Raw genomic sequence first — 341 nt, 5'->3', positions numbered from 1 at the left:
TAAGACAAAGCCACCTTTGACAATGGATATGAGAAAATCACACAAACACAATGAGGATTTTATGAAAATTGTGGATAGAACGAGTTTAACTTTCAAATTACGAGATTCCTGAGTCTTATTTTTCATGCATAGCATCATTAAATAATAAAGTGGAAATTCTAGGTCAGATTCTGTTTCAGTTGGAAAATTTAAAATGGGGCTCATATTTAAGTAATAAAGAATGCATGAAAAAGTAGTGATACCAAGGGTAAAAATATATAATCACATTTGTTCTCAGCCAGGGAAATGATTATATAATGCACTTCCGCGCTTATGTAAATCGGATGCATTAATTATCTTAC

Source organism: Penaeus monodon, chromosome 22, assembly GCF_015228065.2.
Source record: "Penaeus monodon isolate SGIC_2016 chromosome 22, NSTDA_Pmon_1, whole genome shotgun sequence".
Lineage (NCBI taxonomy): Eukaryota > Metazoa > Arthropoda > Malacostraca > Decapoda > Penaeidae > Penaeus > Penaeus monodon.
The sequence above is the reverse complement of the archived record's forward strand: the minus strand, read 5'-3'. Positions refer to the sequence as shown.